We start from the raw sequence: 10,811 nt of genomic DNA, 5'->3' as shown, positions 1-10,811 counted from the left end.
AAAGTGACTTCCTGAATATTGCATAACAGTTTGTGTCTGTCAGGATGGAAGACAAACAAACCTGACCTTGAACTCGGAAAGTTTCCTCCCAGCAGGTAGGAGCTTCCAAAAGTCCGTGCTGATCTGGGAAATGCCGGCGGGGGCTCCCGGTCTCCTCGCTGCCCCGGGACAGCAGCGAGGCTTCCCTGGCAGCCACCCTCTCCCCCAGAAAAGCTTTGGAAAATGCTTTGGATCCTCCTCTGAGGACCGGAGAATCCCCTGGAAAGAGCTGCGGCAGGAAGACAGCAGCATGTTCTTGCTCCAAAAAGGAGGCAGAGGAGAAATCCTGTCCGTATCTGGCATAGTTTAGCCTCCAGGGATTAATTAAAGGCTTTTTCAGTTTCTTTCAAACCTCACAACATTCATCTCTGCCTCACTGAATAGGGAAAAGGGAGAGACATTTTCTCTGGTGAATCACCAGCCTGTTTCAATTTTCAGTTTTACATTGCAGTAATATTTTTTTCCTAAGGGAATACCACAGGAAGGGCAAACTTTGGCTTCTCACCATCGGAGCATTGCGTCATTAATACGAGCTGGAAATCTCAGGGGGCAGCTGAAACAAATATTCCCTAAACTTAGCAATCCCCCCCTCCCCGGGTGTTTCTGTCCCCTCTTCCCTGCCCACGGGGAAGGCAGGTGAAGGTGTCGGCAGAGCCAGTGTGGGATGGGGGACCAGGGGAGCGGGAGCTTGCACGGGGTGATGCTACAGGAGTGGGGAGGTGTCTGCATCCCCCCATCTGCCAGCAGTGCTGGGATTGGAGCCCTGGGGACTAACGGAGCTTTGGGGCAGTAAAATCCTTTCTTCTACAACTCAGGCTTATGGTGATGGGTGCAGTGGGGGAAAGGAGCCACTGAGCTCTCTGGGGCTCCATCTGATTCACGTGTGGGGACTTCCATGCAGGTTTCCCAGAGCCAGGAAAGCACCTGTGGGGGCTCCAGTTTTTGGGCAGCATCCTGAAGAAGCACCACGGTCCTGGCTCACCCTGCCCGAGTGCGTGCGTGGTGCCCTGTCCATCGGGCCCCGCAGACCCCCTGGCTGTGCCCCGGCTGCAGCGTTCATTTTCTGACCCCATTACCTATTCCAGTTTGGATTTCAGCTGCTTAGACTTGATTATTTTAAACCCCCTCTATCTGATTATCAGCAGCCCAGCCAGGCCAGATACGAAGCTTCCTGGGGGATCCCCGGTAGCATCGCAGAAGGATAATTCATCTCTCATTTACGCTCCTGGAGGGGGCTGGCCAGCAGAGACAGGGCAGGGGGAGAGGTGTGGGGACAGTGCGTGGGACGGCAGCTCCCCTGCACCCCCTGTGCTGCAGCCTCGCACGCCTGAGGAACTTTGCTGTGATTGATTCCCTTGCTGCTGGGGGTGTGCGGGGAGACGTGCGCCAGCACCCACCACCCCGGAGCTATCGGTGACGGGCACCGTGGCACACGCTGACCCGCAGCGGCGCGGGAGGGTGGTTCTGGATGCAGAGCAGAGCGTGGCTGCCCCTGCCAGTGCTGAGCAGCAATGTGCTGGCGTGGCAGGGAGCAGCAGATTGGTACCAAAGCCAGGCAGCCCTGTGCAACCTTCCCGGAGCTGCCTTGCTCTTGCTTTTTGGTTTATCTATTGTTATCCCAAAGCTGTCCTCCTCCTCCTCCTCCCCCCAGCAGGATGAAGAAGCCTCCAGCTGGCCTAGGAGGCTTATCAGCTCTGTCTGGCTGGGTGTTAACAGTCTATTTGCATAAGTACCTGTCCCCGTCATATGCCACTCGCCTTTGTGACTCACTGCATTTGTTTATTTTTCCTGCAGCAGCCAGGCTTGCGGCGTGCGGCTCCCCCAGGTATGCCAGGGCAGATGCCACCAGCCCCCGGCACCCTGCGGGGCCGTGTGTGCCCCGGCCAGGGCCCACACCTTCCCTGGCCCACCCGTTCCTTCTGCCCAGCTTGGAAATGAAATGTGTAACTCACTGGGTCCTGGTTTTTTTTCCCTGGCTGTCAAGATAAAATTAAACTGAACCCCCCTTTCACACCTTGGCAGCTGTCCCTGTGTGGTGACAGCAAGGCTTCCCCTGGGAACGCCGTCCCAGCTTGTATTGCAGGGGAGGGAGACGCATCTGGGTCGACGGCTGCGTGGTGGGGAACGCTCCTTAAAGCCCTCTCTGAACTCAGGTCTCCGCTCCAAAGGCAGTGGCAGCGGAGCCTGCCGGACCGACTCTTCTGGATTTGCTGTGCTAAAGCAAGAGTCGCTGCAGCTCCTCTCCAAGCGCTGGTCATGACCGTGCTGCCACCTCCTCAGGTAGGAGCTGAGCAGTCTTGTTGCTGCTCATTAGCTCTGAAAGGTTTTCCCATCCATAATAAGAAAGTCATTAATGTTAAGCTTCCGCTGCCAGGTACGACTGCTTTGAAGATGGTAACCACTATAAAGGGGGTAGGCATTGCATATACAACGTGATAAAGTCCTGGCACACAGGGAGCGTTGCTTCGATAGCTGTCTGTCATCCACGGAGCGCGCCGGAGCGGGGCTCAGACGGACGTGGGGCCGCTCGGCAGTGCCAGCGAAGGGGGGCCCGTGTTCAAAGGGCAAGGGCAAACTCAAATAAAGAGCTGGTATGTCCTCTGCCGAGGGGCTGTAATGCTATCCTAGGAGATGGCGGACTTAAAGATTTAACCAGCCTTCACCCTCTCTCATTGCTGTGGTATTTTACAAATATGGTGCACAACCTCGAGGTCCTCTGGGCCTGCAGGAGGGCAAGGCTCAGGGTGGGATCCCCTCTGCAAGGAGCTACCGGTACTGAAGTATCTTCTCCTGAACTATTTTCTCCAGATACCCGTCCTGCTGGTGTGTTATACTTCCCCTCCATGGCTGACGAGCCCGTGAATCAGCTGTCGGTCCATCCATCCATGCATCCAGCCGCTTCTTGCATGTAAAAGGTATTTCAGACACATATTTCTGGCATTCATCATACCATTCATCACATAAAGTGCCTTTGACAGCCTATCAGTTGGAGCCATGCCTGGCGCGCGTTGCTCCTCTGCCCGGGAGAGCGGATGGAGGAAGTTTGGGTGCAAAGAGCGAGGGATTTGGCTCGGTGCACCCAGTCTGGGTTTTGGCTGTGTTGCCCTGGGTGTGATGTTATGGGGCAGACTGAAGGGTGCTCTGCAGTGGAGAGAGATGGGCGAGCGTGGAAAGGCTGATACCCGGCAATTTGGTGTGAATGCAGTTGTGGAAGAGGATCAGTGGACTGGATTGTCCAAAGAAAAATGCAGTGGGTGGCAGAGGGAGAAGACAGAGGGTGGAAGAAGCAGACGATACGCCACACGAGCCATCTACGAAGTGGCTAAAAGAGGAGCAGAACCACAGAAGGATGAATTCATGAAGCCAGAAGAGGGCTGCAGGGATCTCATTCATTCCTTTAGACAAACAGTGCCCAAGCTGCCAGCTAGGTCCCCTCTTGGAGGCATTTGGGGGCGGTGAACCCCCTCTGGCTTCCACAGTCAACCAGAAAAGTGTCTGATTTGTGACCAAAATTCAAATGCCCTTATTTTCCCACCCTGGCATGGATGGCTGCATGCCCATGGGCTGTAGGGTGGCCATTCTGGCTTTATAGACACAGTGACATAAATGGTATGGCTGTAGCTTTCTTGAATTAATGGTAGACTTTGCTCCTAGCTACAGAGCCTAAAAATCATTCAAAAATTACAAATCCCGTAAAATGTGGATTATCCGGCTATGTCAAACCCAGAATAACTGAAATTAAATTAGCAGGATTACTCCACGGATGTTCGGTGCCACGGGTACCCCTCCGCTCCTCCCCTGCGTGCCGTGCCGAGCATCGCACCTCCGGCAATCGCCCTTCAGCGGCGACGGAGAGGCCGCTGACGTGGTGAGCCCTGGTCACGTCGGAGCGGTGTTTTCCAGTCTCGGCAATGCCAGCAAAGGGACTGGTAGTGCAAAAAGCAGATGGGGTGGGACGCAGCTTGCCTACGTGGCACGCAGCTTGCTCAGCAACGCTCTCCGTCGACCTGCCTGAATCATAGAATCATAGAATGTTTTGGGTTGGAAGGGACCCCTAGAATGGCAGCACCGGCCTCATTTTAGTCCCGTGCTAACAGGAGATGAAGAGCCTAGGTCAACGTCCTCAAATTTCAGAGGAGCAGAAGGTGGAGAACTTGGATCCAAAATCATATTTACCACCTCTCTCTCACAGCCCTTTGTACCTTATGCTAATAAATAGCGCTGCACGTGCACAACTTGATCCAGACCCTGCAGAAATCAGTAGGAACTGCCGGGTGCTCCATCCTCGGAAAATCAGATCATGCATCTCGGTGACTAAAGGTGGCTTTCAGAGCCAGCCTTCAGGCACCCTCTTCAAAAGCCGGTATCGTGGCACGTTGTATGGAGCCCTGGCTATGCTCAGACTCGATGAATCTTCTTGAAAGTTGTAAGTCTGAAGAAATCCCTCACTTCCCATCTTCGTCTCTTTTCCTCAAAAGCATTAGCAGCTGATTTGTCCTTCTGGCCATCCTGCGGTTGTTCTGAACCGTTGTTGCCAGTCCCACGTCCCACGTGCCTCCCTCTCTCCTCGCTGCATCCAGGCTAAGTTTGCCGCTTGGGAATATTGCTCAGGCGATGGAGTGTCCGTGTCAGCCGCCCTATGGTTAAAACCAACCCCGTAAGCAAACCATCATCATTTTATTTAGGACTTTTGGATGAGATAATGGTTTTCCACTTTGAAAAGAAAGCTCTCTGCTTCAACATTTATTTTCTATAAATGCCTTGGCATTTATATTGCAACAGGAGACTATTCAGTGACATTATCTGATAAATATCATGTTATACAGCTGCAATTTACAATGCATATATTTTTAACAGTGCTTCTAAGCTAAATTAAATGCTTCTAAAATATGGTACTTACGGAAAACAAATGTCTGTTCTAGCAATTTTGTTTTTCAGGGTGCACTACTTTTTTAAAAATCCGATACCATCTTTATGCTGTCAGGCAGTAAATTATGCACTTGCACTTTCATAAACTCTCCCCTTGGGAACTTAGTCAATGAAATGGAAATGTCTTCTTCACACCCTCCAACTCCAGAGAAATACAGGGAAATAGCCAGCTCGGTTATAAACTGAATGTCTAGAGGGAATCCATAGAAAATGTGGATTAATGCAGTCCTGATGCATGTATTGTTTAGCATATGTACCGTTCACTCAAACGGCGCGTTGAATTCTGACTCAGATCTTTCATGTCTTGTCTTTTTTTTTTTTTAATTGGGGGAGTAACTGCATGTTCTGGGGTGGGACCTGCAGGTAGGGAGGCACCGGCTGGCACCTGGCTGTTAAGCTCCCTCCCAAGCCAGGGCGGCTGGAGGAGGAGGAAAGCTCTGCTGGCCTCCTCAGGGGAGTAAAACACGGCTGCTTTTACACCTAGGTGGATCCTTACCCCGATTGCGGGGTGGGAATGGGCAGGACAAGGGTTTGCAATGGTATGTCCTGTCTTTGGGATAGCCCTTCACGAGGGAGAGGAGAGGTTCTGAGGCAGCTGGACTGGATGATCCTTGTAGGTGCCTTCCAGCTGAACTATTCTAAATCTTCTAAATCTGCCGCTGCTTTCATCGTCCATCACTCAGAACTACAGACTTCGCCCACAGGAGTCAACCGTCTCCGTGCTGACACTCCGAGCGGTCTGAGGAGCCGCGTTATCCCACCACCGCATCGGACATGGGAAGTTTGGAATGCCAGCGAAAAGGGAGCAAAGGAATGAAAGTGGGGGAGTGTGCCGTGATGCCCAAGGATCCTTCCAAAGCATGAGGAGCTACGACAGGTCTGTCCCAGGCGCAGCACTGAAGCTGTTCAGCTGACTGCTGATGGTCCTTATTTCCCCAAAGCGACCCTTGAGGGCCCTTGGGAAACCCCAGTTCTTGCAGCCTGGGGACTGGATGAAACGTGTGCTGCATCACATGTGCTTTGGAATAGAAATAAACTTAGAGGAAATGGAGAAACCAACAACAACAACAACAACAGAAATCTTGAAATTCGGCAGAAAAAAATTGGTGCACAAACCCCACAAGAACGTGAGCATCTTTGCGCAAAACCACTTACGGATGCATTCCTTGAAGGTAATCCCTTCCGACAGAGAGAGGCTGCCCCTTCTTTGAAAGATATGAAAGCAGCTGTTGCTGGCACATAGAGAATTTTTGAGCTATCCATTAAGGGATGGACGTTTGTAATGCTATAGCTATTTTTTTTTGTTTGTTTACAGTTCATTTTGATACCAAATTTCTAGCTACTGAAGGTAATTGAGACTGCAAACAGAATCTCACTATCCGCTGATCTGCCAAATCAAATTTTCTTCTCCTGTAAGTAGAGTATTTTTCCTTAGCTTCAGAGAGGAAAAGAATTATGCAGAATGAATGAGAAAGAAAAGGGATTAGTTTATATAATGACCAGAGCAGCCATCTCTCCCTTGATCCTTCTGTAGTAGTTCATTCCCGAAGATGGGAGTGATTATTACTGTAATTTAGAACAGAGCTCCTTCTTTTTCCTTCTGCTGCATCTGCTTACCACTTTCCAAATTAACACATACTTTAATAAAGCCTAAACATCCCGATGTGTAGCTGGGGTACCGGATGACCCTACCTGGGATACGGATGCAGCAAGACTTTCATCATCTTTGTGTTCCCCTCACAGAATGGCTCTGGTCCTTGATAGAAAATAAAGTAGCCGTGAGGCTATTTTGGTGACTTCTGGCCACCAGAGGCTTCAGAAGAGGGTAGCAAAGGCAGTAAAATAGCAGCCACGTGTCTCCTGCGCTGTCTTCAAGTTGCACGGTACTTCTGAGGATCTCCAAGAGCTCTTTGGCATCAGAGCATCTCCCTTGCCCTGTGGTGGTCCTCCAGCACCCAGCATCAGGGCTGGGTGGGTATCACTGCAGGAGCCGGCTGAGGGAGTTGGGTGCTCCTCATGGCTTCCCACGAGCTGGCGTTACTAAATGGATTGTTACTAAGGGCCTCGAGTTGCGCCAGGGCAGGTTTCGGTTGGACATTAGGAAAAATTTTTTAACCAGAAGGGCTGTCAGGCACTGGAAGGGGCTGCCCAGGGAAGGGGTTGAGCCCCCACCCCTGGGAGGATTTAGAAGCCGGGCAGACAAGGGACATGGTTTAGTGGTGGGATGGCAGGGTTAGGGTAACAGTTGGACTTGATGATCTTAAAGGGCTTTTCCAACCTAAATGATTCTGTGATCCAAAATGATGCTGAATTTTCGTTATATTTGACAGCGAGAACACTCGCACTCCCTTGGACTTGTTCTATCCACAAGTCTGGTGCTAACGCACTACAGCAATCAGATTTGATGCCAACGAGGCCACTGGGTTTTCCTCTTCCTCTCCCATGAGATCTCCTGGTGCCCAGGTTTTCGCTGGCCTCAAGTCCTGCCGAGAAGTTTCATTCAACCGAAGGGTTGGGAGCTGAGCTATTTGGTAGCTTGTTCTCCTGAAGGTGGTGTAAACAGTGTTGTAATCGTAGCTCTAGGGTGAGCCAGCTCACCCCTAAAATCAACGTATTCACCCCCAGTTATGCCAGCGCTGCGCTGCCCCAGAGCGTGGTGGCAGCCCCGAGGCGCGGGCGGTGGTACCAGTAGCTCCCCGGCACTTTTGGGGGACTCCTGTTTAGTGACGGGATTTAACTCCACGGAACTTGCACACAGCTCCTAAAGGCTCTGTCCTTCACTTCAAAACGTCGGTTAATGCTACTTACGTGCTCATCCTCGGAAGGTTGCCTATATTTTTCCTGTAGGTATGCAAAAATAAGCACCAGTGAATGAAGATGAAGGGAAAACGTTGCTGGTTTCTTCCCTGGAGATCGTATTTCTTACTTGTTGCATAACTGCTTATTTTAGCATCAATCAGCCCAGCCTTTGTTGTGTAGACAATTCCATCCTTTTGGAGGATTTGTGCAGTATTATTTCTTCCAAAATGCTTTTTTTTTTTTTTCCTTTTTATTATTAGATTTATTTCTCCTCTTAGCAAATGCCAGCTGACAACACCCTGTCAGAGCTCTTCATAAGTGTTACATAAATGTCATGCTATGTAAACGGCGTATCGTATCTCTCACACACATGACCTTTCTGTAGAACCATCCATCAGGTGTTACCTCTGTGTATTTTATGCATGTGCTCCCTATACGCATTTGCATCCAAGTTTTGTATGAGCGTGCACGTATGGTTGGCAAAAATCTGCTAAGCATGCGATCGCTACAGCTCAGGGAAGAACTCAAAATGCAGAAACGTCCGAATTCTTGTTGCCGGTGCAACTTAATCTACGCCCTTTTGTGGAAGCGGACCAAGATTTTAGTTCCACAACCAGATACTCTTTTTCTTCCGCGTCGTTACGGCGTGCAGCGCACGAGACGGTCAGCGAGGGGCTCAGCAATGCTGGCTCGGCCCTATTGTTCAGCACGCGATCCTAGGCCTTAGCTCAGCACATTGCTCACACGGCTGACCACTTCTGGATTTCGCAGCAACAGAAAATACAGCTCCGAGATTCCCGCCTGCGGTTTTCGAAGCAGAAGGCGGCGCCCGTCTTCTGGAGGAGAGCAAAAACGCATTGAGGTTGCGCCCAGGGATGCCGCGGCCCTGCCGCGCGCAACCCCTCTGCACCGAGGAACTGATCTACGTGCCTGGATTTTGACACGCTGGGACCTCCTTTGGGGGTGGTGTCCGGAAATCCTGGAGAAATGGCCAGAAGGGGTGGAAGGCTGTAGCGTGCTGTAGAGGACCGGAGCAGGGACGCTGGCAGGTTCCTCTGAAGAGAGAATTATTAATTTCCTCATGGCTTTTTCTGCGGTACTTTCCACTACACCGCATCAGTGCTTCAGCACGTCATTAATCCTCCCCAAACACCCGTTACGAAGATGGGTCAGGGTGACACATGGATGGATTAAGGTCAGTTTTGACTAATTCGGGGTACTCCATCTGAGAAGCGTAATGGCTGCTTTTTCAGAGCATTTAACATGATGCAGCACTTCATACATGCAAGCGCAGCACCCGCTGCTTCCAGCTGCACGAAGATGGATGTCAGCAATTCAGGCTAAAGGTTTCGAGCTACATACCCGCGATGTGGACAGTACAACCGTCAGCACCCAAAAGTTTGGTTTAATGACTTTTGTCAGCATTACAAAGCCCGTGGCAAGGGCAAGGAGAGAATCCTCTTCTTTTGGAGAGTTTTATCCTGTCCTGACTGTTGGACTGCGTCCGCGTCTTGCAGCCCTTGCTTTGTTCTGTGGGCGGTTTTTGATTCTGCGGATAAGATGAGAATCTGGCCAAAATTTGTTTCCTTTTTGACTTACGGAGCAGGTCCATGGCACACAGGTGTCATATGGAAGACAGATTGTGGCGATGTAATTAAGAACCGCATTAGAATACGCGTGCACAAGAAAGTCTCCATAAATGGGTACAGAATGCCTCGCTTGGGACATTTGTGATGTTCTGAGCAGGTAACACCGCGACCTTCAAACTGTCCCTTAAGGCAGCCTGTGCACGTAGGTGGGGTGGGATCCACAGGTGAAGTCCTGGCAGCGAACGCCGCTGGGTGCTGGAGCAGCAGGGCCAGCGTCCGCTGAGGTATGTGGGGCTGGTGGGGACTGACAGAAAGGGGCCATGCTCCTGAATCCCACCGCTCTGGCACCACCAGGAAAGGCTTTTTTAATTAGGGTGGGAATCTGGCACCACCAGGAAAGGCTTTTTTAATTAGGGTGGGACTCTGGCACCACCAGGAAAGGCTTTTTTAATTAGGGTGGGACTCTGGCACCACCAGGAAAGGCTTTTTTAATTAGGGTGGGACTCTGGCACCACCAGGAAAGGCTTTTTTAATTAGGGTGGGACTCTGGCACCACCAGGAAAGGCTTTTTTAATTAGGGTGGGACTCTGGCACCACCAGGAAAGGCTTTTTTAATTAGGGTGGGACTCTGGCACCACCAGGAAAGGCTTTTCTAACTAGGGGCTGAAGTTCCCCATTCCCTAGGGGGCCGCTGGGCGGGCTCTGAGCGCTGGGGCAAGCAGGTCCCCCAAGAGCAGCATCTTGAGAGACTTCAGCAGCCGGAATCCGGCGTGTTTTTGCTGTGCATTGTGAGCGGCTCTTAGTCAAAGCCCAAGAACATGACTAATTTGGGTGGGTTTATCTAAAAGGCCATAAAGGGCTGTCTCACGGTAAGTTTCAGGACCCTATTTCCAGAGTTACAGTCCTAAAACCAAACCAAAAACCTCAACAAGCCCAAGAATGGCCAAAGCAATGCTCCTCTTCTCCTCTGCTTTCATCCTTGGAAGAGCCCAAGGACTTGGGAGCGTTTGGAAAACATCCAGCACAGGCTGCCAAGGCAGAAAGTTGCAGCCTAATTTATTCAGGTTCGGGAAATTATAAGGAGGCAGAACAGGGATGTATGGCGGGGAGCATCTGACTGCCTTGGTTGTGGTGATTGTAGCTTTGGTCCCGATGGTTTTTAACAACCGGTAACCCATAGTTTTAGAGCTGATCAGCTTAACGAATTTTAAGAGCTGATGGCAGATTGTGACTGAAAGACCATCTTTAATCGGAATTTTAATCTTCCGCAGCAGCGGTTTAAAATGGTACGAAACAACTTCTGCTGTTTGTTTTGCTGTAGGGCCTCCAAGAGTTTGGAAAGTCGTACGTGGTATAGACCCCTCCATCCAATTATTATTATTTTCATTTAAGAAAGCGTTCGCATCTCGGCAGCCGCACTGTGGCTGGTTTTAATCCCAGGGAAGCAGTTGGCAA

Source organism: Egretta garzetta, unplaced genomic scaffold, assembly GCF_000687185.1.
Source record: "Egretta garzetta isolate BGI_Z169 unplaced genomic scaffold, ASM68718v1 scaffold439, whole genome shotgun sequence".
Lineage (NCBI taxonomy): Eukaryota > Metazoa > Chordata > Aves > Pelecaniformes > Ardeidae > Egretta > Egretta garzetta.
The sequence above is the reverse complement of the archived record's forward strand: the minus strand, read 5'-3'. Positions refer to the sequence as shown.